Source organism: Typopeltis vanoorti, chromosome 10 (assembly GCF_054136105.1).
Source record: "Typopeltis vanoorti isolate ZY-2024b chromosome 10, IOZ_Tvanoo_1.0, whole genome shotgun sequence".
In the NCBI taxonomy this organism is placed as follows: domain Eukaryota; kingdom Metazoa; phylum Arthropoda; class Arachnida; order Uropygi; family Thelyphonidae; genus Typopeltis; species Typopeltis vanoorti.
Window position 1 is genome coordinate 126,942,488 of NC_143558.1, and position 13,659 is coordinate 126,956,146.

The 13,659-nt window shown below is 36.6% G+C and overlaps 1 protein-coding gene across 3 annotated transcripts in view; it reads left to right on the top strand.

The window, feature by feature from the left end:
• LOC150102778 (ecdysteroid-phosphate phosphatase-like) overlaps positions 1 to 13,659 on the top strand; it is a 393,004-nt gene that overhangs the window by 141,747 nt on the left and 237,598 nt on the right. The gene's annotated exons all lie outside the window — the stretch shown is intronic.

The window sequence follows — 13,659 nt, forward strand, 5'->3', positions numbered from 1 at the left end:
ACAGTAGCAACTCTACATCTGATTTGGGAAAGTGACCATTGGAGGGTGCTCAAATGTGTGCAATTTTCAGTCAAGTTTACATGGAACTACAAAGCTGTCAATTATGACAAACTTGTCATGGCATAAGAAACTACATGGAATGAATGTCATTAGTCATCAAGGACTGTTTCATTGAGGCAGTATCATAGTGCATACCTAGGATCTGAAGAATAAACTGAGTAGGGATTAAGTGGGTGACTAGCAATATAAATCACAAGCTGCAAAAAAAAAAAAAAAAAACATTGCCGGAAAGAATATAAACAAAAAGGTGATCAGCATGCTCGTGAGCAAAAAAAGAGTAACTAGTATATTAAGGAAAGCTAAATCAGATTTTGTGAGAAAATTAGCAAAGCAGGCCAAAATAAGACCAAAGAGTCTTTTCACTATGTAACAGGTAAGAGAAGGAAGGATTACTTAACTCAGTGCTGAGAGTAGGTGAGTGTCAGAACCAGAAAAAGTTTAGTTACTAAGTGATCTCTTTACAATGGTATATCATCCAGGTAGTGACTTTTACTGATGTGAGAATTGAAGTAGATGAACTGGAGGTGATCAGTATATTGAAAAATATCAGTGTGAATACAGCAGTGGCCTACATGCTATGTCAGCTTGTGTGCTGCAAGAATGCGCAGATGATCTGGCAGTGTCTGTAACGAAGTTGTATAATCTAAGTTTCAGCTCTGGCAAGATTTCAATGGAGTTGAAAGAGACTAAGATAGTTTAATTACATAAAGATGGCTCCAAGACAGGAGTAGCAAATTACAGATAAGTTAGTATCTCTAAAGTGGTAGTTAAAGTATTGCAAAAGTTGTTTAAAAGTAAAATTCAGGAATTGTTGGATAGGAATATATTTTTCTATAGGAGGACAACATGGCTTTGTAAAAGGAAGGTCCTGCCTTTGTAATCATCCACATTTTATAATAGGATGGCAGCAGAATTGGATAAAGGAAATGGCTACACCATCATATTGCTGGACTTTGCAAAGGCATTTGGCAGAATACCACATGGAAAACTATTATATAAGTTGGAGCAAATTGAAATGAATATGAGGCTCGTGGCATGGATTTAGACATATCAGAGGGTAGTGTATGGTGGAGTGGAAACAAGGTGAATGAATGTGACTAGTAGAGTGCCCCAGGGCTCTGTACTAGGACACTACTGCTTAATTTGTATGTTAATAATGGAAGATTTGTTGGGGAAGGTATTCAGTTGTTTGATGATACAAAACTGAGGAGGGCAATAGGTGATATAGATATCATTCAGCATTATTTAAATAAATTGGCATGTGGGCTAAGGACAATTGTTGTCAATTTCATGTTGCAAAATGTAAGGTAATGGGATGAAAAGATTACATATTTATTATATTGATGGTACTAGATTACAGGAAGTTGATAAGGCAAGGGATCTGAGGGTGATTATGGATTAAGATTAGAAATTCAGAGTACATATTGCAAGAATTGACATAATACCTCATAGGATTACTTAGATGTTGAAGTACACATTAACAAGTAAAGACAGGGAGATTCCTCTATGTAATGCTGATTCAGCCACATGCCGACTATTATGTATAGATTTAGTCACCTGCATTTCTAGGACACATGGGGGTGGTGGACAGGATTCAGAGACGAGTGACTCAACTCGTGACAGGTCTATGGAATGTTCCCTTTAAGAATAGATTGAAGATGTGGGTTGCAGAATTTAGCTAACAGGCAGAGTTGAGGGGATATGATAGAAACTTATAAGTTAATAAAGGAATTCTATGAGATTGACACAAAAGAAAATTTTCAAGACATGGTGAGTAGAAAACATGGGGTCATACTTGCTGTCTAAGAATGTGATTTGTAAATGTATGTGGACTAGGTTTTTTACTCAGCGATTGGTGAATGAGTGGAAATTATTGCCACTTGTGGTTGTGAGTGTCCCAACAGCGAATATGTTTGAGATGTAAATAGGTATTGTGTTAGTGGATGGTGTGAGCCTCCATGTTGTCTTTTGACTCCATGAATAATACTAATAAATAATTATTACAAGTTCTTTTTTCAATATGAAATTCATTTTTATTTTACTCAAAATTAATGGTGGTCACTTCCTATTTCAAATTCTTCTATAACTCTTGAGTTCTGAACCAGCATAAAGATATTGGTCACACTCAGTTAATGAGACTTTCCTTATAACTTATCTTCTCTTTACGTGTATATGTGCATGTTATATGTTGGAGCATTATATTAGTAATGTTCAATGCATTTCTTGAATGGAAATCCAGCAGATACTTAGAATCATGAACTTTAGTCTTTTCTTCAGATTTTCTCAAAATATTTCAGTATGTGTGGTATTCATTTTCTCTTCTGCTGTTTAGATCTCCAATAAAGGACAAATTTCCTTTTCATATCGCCTGCTTTCTCTAATGATGAAGAATTCACCTAATTTTTTCTTAGTAAAAATTTCCATACCATCATATGCCAAATAAGTCTCATTGTTCAATTTCCTATTTTTTCCGCATCAACATACTTAAAATTGCTTACTAACCATAAAGCTGAGTTGCCATTGGAAAATTCGCTATTTGTGTATAGGAAATATATGATTTCTGCATTACTTTAACCTTGGTATCTCTTCTGAGTCTGGCTCCCTTGATGAGACCTCAATGAAGGTCTGGGGAGGAGTGTAGTATCAGTTGATAGACAGAAATGGATAGGGAAAGAGGAGTCATGTCCAAGAAGTGGGGTTAGTTGGACTTCTTATAGAAACAAAAATGAGTTACTATGTATGTTTAAAATGCTAGAAGTATTCGAAACAAGAGGAATGAATTTGTAGCATTGATAGTTCGTTTGCCCAGAAATTTTGGTTTAAGTGAGAGGATGATATTCTGACAGGAATAGAGATAGAGGGTTGTGTAGTCTTTCATGAAGACAGACAAAGCAAAAAAGGGAGGAGGAGTGTTATTGATGATGGCAGAGGGAGTTGTGCCCATCTAGGGTGAAGATGACAAGAACAAATTCTGAGAGTGGTTTTGAAGCAGTATGATGTGAAGATGGACAGGATGAAATGTTTAGTAGGGTGTGTTGCTAATAGACCTTGAAATGTGGAAGGCAGTGAGAAGGAAATGTTTGGTCTGGATAATAAGAAAAGGGTGATCTTTATGGGTGATAACAATTATGATAATATAGACTGAAATGAAGAGGTCACATCAGGAATCCAAGGGAACAAATTTATTGAGTTTTTAATGACCTGATTGGCCGAGTGGTTAGCGTATCTGCTCTCCAGCCAAAAGATAGCGGGTTCGAATCCCACCGTGGGCTTGGATGTTTGTGGAAATACTAGTGTTGGTTGGTTGGCAGTAGATGCCATTGTTGTAGTTGATGGATTGAGCGGTGGAGACAGAGTTATAGAGTGGTTGCCCTCCCTCGATGAGTCTTGTACTCCCTGGAGGCATCACATAATAATAAAAAACAAAATAAAAATAACTACCATGAGCAGTATGTGACAGAGGCCACAAGTGGATGTAGGGTCTTGGATTTCATTATTTCATCAGAAGATTTTGTTGTAAATGAAGTGTCACATCATCCTCCAGTTGGTAAAAGTGACCATGTGGAACTATAAGGTGGATGATTATGACAAATTCAGAGGTGGGTGATTATGGTAAACCTCATTCCATGATATTGCTTGCAGCAATATCATGGAGATAATCAGTTACATGAGGAGTACAAAGAGCAAGCAAGAAGGATGACTCACTTAGTAAGAGTAGCAAAAGTGCAGTATGAGTAGCAGTTAGTTACTAGGGATTTTTTTTTTGATATGCAGCCAGTAGAAGGAAAAATGATTATGGGGGGAGGATGTTGGTCAGTGATAATGGGAGAATGATAAACAGTGAGAAGGATATTGTAGAGGTGTTAAATGAGCAGTTCATTAAAGTATTCCATCATTGTGATTGTAACATAATGTAGAACTTGTGAGCAGTAGGAATGGCGGGGGGGAGAAACCATCGATGGTGAGTGAGCAAGCGGTATATGAGGAATTGAGTGAATGATGTCAATAATGCCACAGGACTTAAAGCTGTATCACTGCATGTCTTGAGGAAATGTTCCAGGGAATTAGAATTAACAACAGCATTAATGTACAATTTCAACACGAGGCTTAGATTAGTCAAGTCCCAAAAGAAAGGAAAGATAGCAAAATTGTTCCACTTATAAAGGAGGTGATAAGACTAAGGTGTCAAATTAAAGGCCAATCAATGTCTGGAGTTCTGGTCATGATATTGAAGAAAGTAGTGAGGACAAGTATTCAGAACTGGGTGGACAGCAGTAGAATTCTCTTTAATGGATAGCATTGGTTTGCTAAAGGAAGATCATCGTTTAGCTATCTGCTTACTTATTTAACAAGGCAATGAATACATTGGACAAAAGGGGATGAATAATACTCTAGTATATTTAGATTTTGCAAAGGCTTTCGATCGATTACCACATGACAAACTAGTAGTTAAATTGCAACAGATGGGATTGGATAGTAAATTAGTGCATTGGATTGGAGATTGGCTGTCCTGTAAGCATCAACAGGTTGCGTATGGAGGAGTAATATCCTAGAAGAGGAAAGTCACTAGTGGTGCACCCCAGGAATCTGTTTTGTTTCCATTGTTGTTTAATTTGTAAGTAAATGACATTGGAAAGGGCTTAAATGGTGATATACAGTTGTTTGCAAATGATGCAAAGTTGGGGAGGATCTATGAGAAGTAGAGCAATTGTAGCTTTGCAAGAGGACCCAAATAGACTCTGAGTGGGTGAGTGTGTGGAAATATCAGTTAAATGTTACAAGGCAATGAAGGGAATTTCCAGGGATCATTTAGTGTTTTGTCTATTCTTTGTGGGTTACAGCCATTGGCTAAAAAAGTGTTATATAAGTGAGTTCAGTGGTAAGAGCATGGTAATTGGAATATATACTTTCCCTCTGTTCTGAATATATAGCTCCAGCTCAATATATATGGCATCCTAAAAACACCAACTCACAGAGCCTGAGCTATCTGTTCCAATGACAGTTCTCTTACTACTGAACTCACTTGCATCACAACTTTTTAGCCAATGGTATAATCCACCACTGAATGATCTATGTAAATTGCCTAATATGCAAGACTGTTACTATCCCATGCATTCAGGGCACAAACCAGAATTCCATAATTGACTGGAAAGGCACTAATTCCCTACACTTCCCCAAAACCTGGTTTGAAAGAAAATTCAAAGAAGCTTGTGAAATGCTGAAACATAATCCAAATCTGAACAAAAATGATGGATTAATTATTCCAAGAATGTGGAGGACAGGACTCAACCCATACAGCAAACAGAACAACCCCAGACAGAAAAAAAAAAAAAAAAAATCTCAATACGAAAGGACTGTAGAAATTATTTAATGTAGTTCCTTTCTTTTTTTCTCAACATAGATCAGGCTAGGATAAATGATTAACAAACATTTCGATTCATTTTACTTTTGTATAGTGCAGTGGCATGTATCTTTATGGTGATCTCAATACAGAGGTTGAAACGTTGATTGTTACTTGCTTAATGTTAAGTAAAGTAATTATTCTGATGTGTGTTGTGTCTCCATGAATTCTTCACTATAAATTCCTAATACAGTAATCCCTCGATTAATGCGCCCCCCGATTAGTGTTTTCGATTAGTGCATCATTTTGTTTTGATACCCAAATTCGATTAGTGCGTCTATATACATCTTAAAAATAAACGTTACAGATTTAAAAAAATTTCGATCTATACATTTTTTTTATGGCTAAATTTATGGCTTTTATGGCTAAAATCATTCACCAGGATGAAATAATTTAGTTACCAATTTGAAACAATTTACAAAGTTATTTTTTAATGGCATACTACACTATTTCCATGTACACTATGTTCCAAATTTATGGCCCAAGATCTATGTCATCTGCTTTACATCGCATTTGGATGATCATATCTCGTACATTGTTTTCCTTACATTTTTATTTAAAATTATTTTCCTAACCTTTAATCATGAGTAAAAGAATTAGTAAGCAAAAAATAGAGATGTGAAAATGATTCAAAGTAATCTGATTGGAAGAAAAACTTGAAATAATAAAAGAAAATGAACAAGGCGAGTCCAGAGGAAGGATAGGACAAGAACACAAAAATGGGTGAATCAGCTGCTGAATACAAATAGAAAGGTAAGGCTACTTCAAGTTCATCATGCATGCACTCTAAATCAAAGTATTATAATTGATTGAATTAGAGTGACTTCTTTTTACATGGATCAAAGATTGTAACCAAAAACGGATCCCGCTAAGCACTGACCTTATTAAATCAAAAGCATTAAACCTCTTTGCAACCTTGAAAGAAAGAGCTATCAATGATGGAAAATAAAAAGAATTTCATACTAGTGCTGGGTGATTTGAGCATTTCAAAAAGAGAAATAGTCTACATAATGTTCTAATCACAGGTGAAGCTGCAAGTGCAGATAAGGAGATATCCAGAGATTTTGAAGAAAATTGTGTAAGGGGACTATTGTGATCAACAAATATTTAATGTCGATGAAACCAGCCTTTTTTTGGAAGCAAATGCCTTCCAAGACTTTTTCTAGCCAAATCAAAGAAATCTCAGCCTGGTTATAAAGTCGCAAAGTCAAATGAAATTACTGCTAGCAATATGCGAGTCGTTTGGAAGCACATTCTTCCACATTGTGCAAATGATTTTAGAGGCTTTTCAAATGAATCTAAGTTAATTAAATCTCATTCTGAGAAGTTGAGTGATTCTGACCTGCTAAATTTAGAGGCACAGCAGGAAGATCCTGAAGAAAATTTAATCACTGACAAGCTCGAAGAGATTTCACACAAACAATTTGAAAATAATCTTCGTGCAATCGAAGTTTTTAAGCAGCAATGCTTAGAGACCGACCCTGGTGAAGAGAGAACCAGTAAAATTTGCAGAAGAGGCAATAGTGCCATACCGTCAGTTGTATGAAAAAAAGAAAACAGAATGCCTGCCGAACTACTTTAGCTCAATTCTCTGTTAAGAAGCAGAATAATAAATTTGAATTCTGAATATGTTTTATTGTCTTTCAGCTTCATGATTTTCCTTTAACTAGGTCCTGAGACATTCTTGTTTTTAATTATTCCACCATTGATGCCATCAGTTTACTATCCTTAATCTTTTTCAGAACTGTAATATCTATGATGTTCAGTATTTGATCAAGTGTATTGTTTCTAACGCAGCTCTCAGATCCATAAGTTAAAATTTGCCTGAACACTGTCTTGTATTCATCTACTTTGTTTTGGCTAATTTCTCTCTTATTCTATTTAAATTTATTCAGTAGACTTCTCACAATACTTGGTTTGCTAATTTTTGTTTATTTTCATATTTCATTTGCCATCTTCATTAAAAATTGTGCCTAAAAAGCTAAAATATTTTACTTGTTCTATAGCTTCATCATTAAGGATGCAGTTGCTATTTTCATTGTTTCTGCTTTCATTGTCTTTCTCTTTTTATTGTTCGTTTTTATAACAAATTTATTACCACAATTATTTAGTTTAGTCAAGGAGTCCTGTAGACCTGTACTAGATTTATTTAGAAGAATAATATCTGCGTAAAGTAAAGTAAAGAATTGATATTAATATTCCCCAATTTTGATATCAGGTTTATACCATTTTCTTTGAAATAGGTATAAACCTGATATCTTCATAATGTGATCCATATAGATGATGAATACCAGTGGAGATAATGTGCACCCTAGTCTCTCTGATTTAACATCAACCTTATTCTTGTACTGCCTTCATTTCTAACTTTTGAGTTACGACTGAAATATAGACTAGGTATTGTTCAATATAATTTGCCGTTTGAACGGTATCTTGTCATATACCTTTTCCAGATCTACAAAATTTAAATAGAGATCCTTGTCATATTTCCATTTATCATTTCTTAACTAATTGTCAAAAATCTGATCCTGGCAACTTCTGTTTGGTCTGAACCCATCTTGTTCTTCTGTAAGCTTCCCTTTCACAATTTTTCTAGTCTTTTCTCAAGTATACTTGTGTAAATATTACCAGGAACGCTTAGTGGGGAAATTCCTCTGTAATCCTCACATTTAGTTTTATTTCCATTTTTAGAGATAAGTACCATGAGAGTTCTACTCCAAGCATCTGAAATTTGATCCTCTGATCAAGACTTCTGAATTGTGTAGTGTAGCCACTGTAACACTTTTGTACCTTCATATTTGAGCATTTCTAGTCAAATAAAAAGGGCACTAGTGTCTTTGGGGAATGTGGTGGTCGTGTTTAGTTAGTCTAGAAAACGTGTTTTTAAATTTAAATATAGTGTGTCTTTTTTGTCTCAAATTGTGCTGCAGTTGTGCATCGGTTAGATACAAGTGTCCTTCAGTGGTGTTATTGTTTGGAACTGTGTTGTATATATTGTGTTTTCACTGCCATTTGTTTCACTCCTTAAACGTGTAAAGCATCCAACAAGAAACGTACGTCAGCGGCGCACAGGACTTCTACTTCTACGAAAGGCTGGCTCAGCGTTCGATTTTTCGCAATGGATGCATTGCAGAAACTGCTACATGTATGTGCCGAAGAATGTGAAGGATCTGTGTTCGGTCTGGCTAAATGAGAAGAACGAAAATGTCGATGTATGTGAGAAGTGTCGGGATAGGCTGGAGTGTTTAGGAATGGAAGCTGACATTGGGATCGTAGCGGAAGAACTTCGGCGGGAGTTCATGAAAATGAAAAATGACCTTCATCTTCTGCATGAGGAATGGAAGTGCTCAGTAAGGAGATACTGGAAGTTAAAACTGAGTTTAATGTGTTAAACAGAGAAATTAGGACTATAGAGATTACTTTAGCTAAAGTAACTAGAACAGGATTACGTATGGGTGAGCCTTTGGTGAATGATGCAGTAATAAATATTATGGGAGTGATTGGGAGTCAAGAAAATAAAGCCACAAGTGGCCTAGAAGAAATGAGATGTCGTGAGAGTGTGTGTGTGGGGGGGTAAGTAATAGAGCGTTGATTAATGAATGAAACTGGGAGAGTCATGCTGAGTAGTGTAGAAAATGAGTCCATGAGTGACACTTGTGTGGACTTGAATGAAGTTAAGAGTGGTAAGATATATGGTGATTCTATGATTAAGGGTATGGAGAGTGGTATGCATGAGGAGTGCTTGGCTGGTGGGACAATAGAAAGAGTGGCTTTAGCAATAAAGAGAGGGCATGAAGCAGACAAGATAATAGTTATGGTGGGTACAAATGACCTGAGTGGTGGTATAAATCGGTAGGAAAAGATTTAAGAACATTGTTAGATATTGTGAAGAGGAAAAGTGTCAATGGGAGGATAGTGTGTGTGCTGCCTCGTTTTGACAGTTACGAGTTAAGTAGACGAGCGATGATAATGAATGATATGATTGCAAGAATGTGCAAAAAAAGAGGTCTGGAATTTGTTGATGTTTGAAGTGTGTTTGAAGGATAAAGACAGTTGTATGCTAGAGAAGGACTGCATCTGAACATAGAAGGACATAAGCGATTGAAGACGTTACTGTTTTCTGAACAAGTTGAAGTAATTGGGCAGGAAACTAATATTGAAAAGGTTGAGTGTAAGAGAGAAACTTTAGCACTGATTGTATATTTATTGATCCTTATATGCAGAATAATTGCAGAAAAGAGGAGATCAAAATCGGCATGGGACTACTGAAATTAGTGACTTATATATCATTTCTAAAGCCGGTACAAGATCTAGAGGGAATCTGCAATTTTTGTATACCAATGCAAGAAGCATTCGAAATAAGAGAGAAGAATTTTTGGCCTTAGTCAGTGCAATCTCACCAAAAGTTGTAGGCATTAGTGAAACTTGGCTGTCAGCAGAAGATGTGGTCACTGGAATTGAATGTGATGAGTACAGTATTTTCAGGGAGGATAGAGAAGATAGAACAGGGGGAGGAGTACTGTTGATGATAGCTGATGTGTTGCAGCCAAAGAAAGTAGTATATCAAGATGATAGACATGTGAATGAGAGTTCATTTGAGGCAGTCTGGTGTGAAATAGTGACCAATCCAACCAAATATACAGTTGGATGCTGCTATAGGCCAGGGAGTACAGGGGGAGATATTGAATTCATGCATCAGCAAATTAGTGCAATGAGTGCAGGTTTAGTGATTATTATGGGGGATTTTAATTACGGTGATATCAATTGGAAGGACGAAATATCACGTAGCAAAAAGGAAATGGAGTTCATACATCTTCTACGAGATAATTACTTGAAACAGCACATAACTGAAGGGACACGTCGTGTGAGTGTTGGACCTGGTTATTGGTTCAGAGGTTATATGCATAAGTAAGTTGTCCTCGTTACCTCCAATTGGTGAAAGTGATCATGTGGTATTGACTAGGGAGGTTGCAAAATCTGTGGATTTTTCTTTTAAGAAGGGGTATATATGCAGAACTACAGGTTAGGCAATTATAACAAGCTCTGGAATGAGCTTGCAGCCATCCCATTGCAGAACATATTGCAGAGGAAAGATGTTAGCAGTGCATGGGATAAAATCAGCAGGTATCTGAGGAAAGCAATATCAGATTGTGTCCCCATGGTCAGGAAGTCAAACAAGGCAGGCGTTAGATGGATGAGCAGTAGTATCAAGCTTGATCTGCGAAAAAAGAAAATGTTATGGAGAATTTACAAGGAGAAAGGCGATCAGTACACCCATGAGCAGTACAAGGCTCAAGCTAGAAAGGTTACCAGCATAGCAAGAGAAGCTAAATCAGATTATGAGAAGACCTTAGCCAAAGAGATCAAGGGTAATCCCAAAGAGTTCTTCCGCTGTGTAGCAAGTAAAAAGAAGAATGACTTCGGAAGGATAACTTTAGTGAGTGCTGATGGTATTGAGGTGACAAAATCAAATGTAATAGTCGAGTTACTGAGTGATCACTTTTCAAAAGTCTATCACCCAAGTGAGGATATCTCTGTACCTGTAGCGATAACTAATGTGAGAATTGAAGTTAAGAAATCAGAGGTATTTAATATATTGCAAAATATAAATGGAAACACTGCTGTAGGCTTAGATGGAATATCAGCCCGGGTATTGCGCGAATGTGCAAATGAATTGTCAACCCTTCTTACTTGGATATTTAATTTAAGTTTGAACTCTGGTATGGTCCCTAGGGAGTGGAAGTTAGGCAAAGTGGTTCCTTTGCATAAGGGTGGCTCTAAAACTGCGATAGTTAATTACAGACCAATCACCATCTCAGGAGTGGTGGTAAAAGTATTGGAAGAGTTGGTTAAAGACAAAATTCAAGAATGGGTGGATCAGGTTATGATAACAGGCCAACATGGTTTTGTTAAAGGTAGATCCTGCCTAAGCAATTTATTAACTTTTCATAATAGAATGACATCTGAGTTGGACAAAGGAACTGGCTACACAGTGGTACTTCTGGATTTTGCTAAGGCTTTTGACAGGATACCCCATGGAATACTGTTACGCAAATTGGAGCAGATGGGAATGGATACTAAATTGGTGATATGGATAGGAGAATGGCTCAGGGAGAGATACCAGAAGGTGGTGTATGGAGGAACCGAGTCCAGGATGAGGCAAGCTCAGGGCTCTGTGCTTGGGCCATTGTTTAATTTGTATATAAATGATATAGGAAATGGCTTACAGGGAGATATTCAGTTGTTTGCTGATGAGGCAAAGTTGGGTAGCGCAATAAAAAATCAAGCTGATGTTGAAAGTTTGCAGGATGATTTAAATAAGCTGGTAGAATGGGCAAAAGATAATGGATGTCAGTTCAATGTGGAAAAGTGTAAAGTCATGCATTTTGGAATTAAAAGATTACCAGCTGTGTACTACATTGATGGAACAGTACTCTCCAAGAGATTGATGAGGCTAGGGACTTAGGGTGTTGGTAGATAGGGAGATGAAGTTCAGAGGACACATTGCTAAGGTGTCCAAGATTGCACATAGGATTATTTGGTTGTTGAGGAACACACACTGACATCCAGAGATAAAGAGGTTATTATTCACCTTTATAAAGCATTGATACTTCCACATTTGGATTACTGTGCTCAGGTCTGGTCACCTGGATTCCTTGGAGATGAGGAGGCTGTGGAGAGGGTTCAGAGAAGAGTGACCAAGTTGGTGAGTGATGTAAAAATGCTCCCTACATTGATAGATTGAGAGCTTGTGGATTGCAGAGGTTGGTTGATAGGCGGAGAAAAGGGGATATGATAGAAACATTTAAATTACTGAAAGGTTTTTATAGGATTGATTCAGGGGAAATGTTTCAGCTGTGTGATAGTGATGGAAGAACAAGAGGTCATCCCTGGAAATTAAAGAAGAATGTGGTTAACAAGGTTATCAGAACAAGGTTTTTTGCCTGGAGGGTGGTGAATGAGTGGAATTCATTGCCTGACTTAGTTGTGAGCTCTTCGTCTGTAAATGAATTTAAGAAGAGATATGACAGATATTGTTTTGCTAGTTTGGGTCTCCCGCGATGAGTCTACTGATTCCATGGAGATAGCCGTAATAATAATAATCATCTGCTCCAGCCGGCTAACCACATTTCAAGTTTTTGATTGCTTTTTCTACTTCATATATTGATATGTATTCCTGATTGCATTTCTTTGGCATGTGTCTACCATTTCTATTACTTTGAAAGGTTACTAAATGAAACAAGCAGTGAATGACAGCTTGTTTCATTTAGTAACTTTTCAAAGTGTTAGTCTAGATTTACTGCATAAATCTAGACTAGTTTTATCATGAATTTTCATCGCCTCTATCATCTCTGATTCTTTTTATATTTCTTCCATTTCTAAGCCTTTTCAGTAGTCTCCAGAATATTTTGCCATTTTCCTGATATTTATTTTCTATGTCACCAAAGTAATATTTGATGTATACTAGGATTTGCCAAGACAAGTTCAAGTTGTGTTAAGTATTTGAAAATGTCACTCATCTGTGTATCTCATGATCATTACCCCCCCCCCCCCCTTTTACAGGAAGGAAATGAATTTGTTACTTGGAATTTTAACTACTTTGATATTAGTTGGGAATGCATATTGGTTTCTGCATGTACATTCAAGTTTGATTATAGTGCACAGATGGAGATAGAACCGAAGGCATAATTTGTTTTGATGGATGATTTGCAGTGTGGAATTCATTTTGGAAGTCAGAGTCAACTGTATTCCAAAATAAATTCCACACTGCAAATCATCCATCAAAACAAATTATGCCTTCGGTTCTATCTCCATCTGTGCACTATAATCAAACTTGAATGTACATGCAGAAACCAATATGCATTCCCAACTAATATCAAAGTAGTTAAAATTCCAAGTAACAAATTCATTTCCTTCCTGTAAAAGGGGGGGGGGTAATGATCATGAGATACACAGATGAGTGACATTTTCAAATACTTAACACAACTTGAACTTGTCTTGGCAAATCCTAGTATACATCAAATATTACTTTGATGACATAGAAAATAAATATCAGGAAGATGGCAAAATATTCTGGAGACTAATGAAAAGGCTTAGAAATGGAAGAAATATAAAAAGAATCAGAGATGATAGAGGCGATGAAAATTCATGATAAAACTAGTCTAGATTTATGCAGTAAATCTAGACTAACACTTTGAAAA